Source organism: Eimeria mitis, genomic scaffold (genome assembly GCF_000499745.2).
Source record: "Eimeria mitis Houghton genomic scaffold, Emh_scaff1345, whole genome shotgun sequence".
NCBI classification, from domain to species: domain Eukaryota; phylum Apicomplexa; class Conoidasida; order Eucoccidiorida; family Eimeriidae; genus Eimeria; species Eimeria mitis.
Genome location: NW_013568849.1, coordinates 9,616 through 9,915, shown reverse-complemented (window position 1 = coordinate 9,915; position 300 = coordinate 9,616). Strand labels below are relative to the sequence as shown.

Sequence of the window (300 nt, the reverse complement as noted above, 5' to 3'; positions counted from 1 at the left end):
CAAAAGTCCGCAAAACAACAGAACCATGGACTGCCAGCATCGCCGAATGCAAAGAAAACCCGGAAAAGTTTGAGACGCAGAGTGAAGAGTCAGATGAGGCCGACGTAAGTCAGCTGCTCGCTCTCGGTTTCCTTGCTGCTTCTCTTGCACTTCTGCACGAAGCACTGAGTTAGGTTTTACTTTTTTGGGATACATTTAAAAATTTAGATATTGTATTCTATTATTTCCAGTTATTTTATTTTCTGAAATCGCGCGGCTCGCTGTAGCCGGTTTGGGTCGGGGCGGCTCTGCAGTGTACAG

The 300-nt window shown here is 46.0% G+C and overlaps 1 protein-coding gene across 1 annotated transcript in view; it reads left to right on the top strand.

Annotated features, from left to right (window-relative positions):
- EMH_0035050 (Eukaryotic translation initiation factor 3 subunit C, related) overlaps positions 1–300 on the top strand; it is a gene marked incomplete at both ends in the record, with an annotated part of 6,083 nt that overhangs the window by 1,501 nt on the left and 4,282 nt on the right. The window lies entirely within an intron of this gene.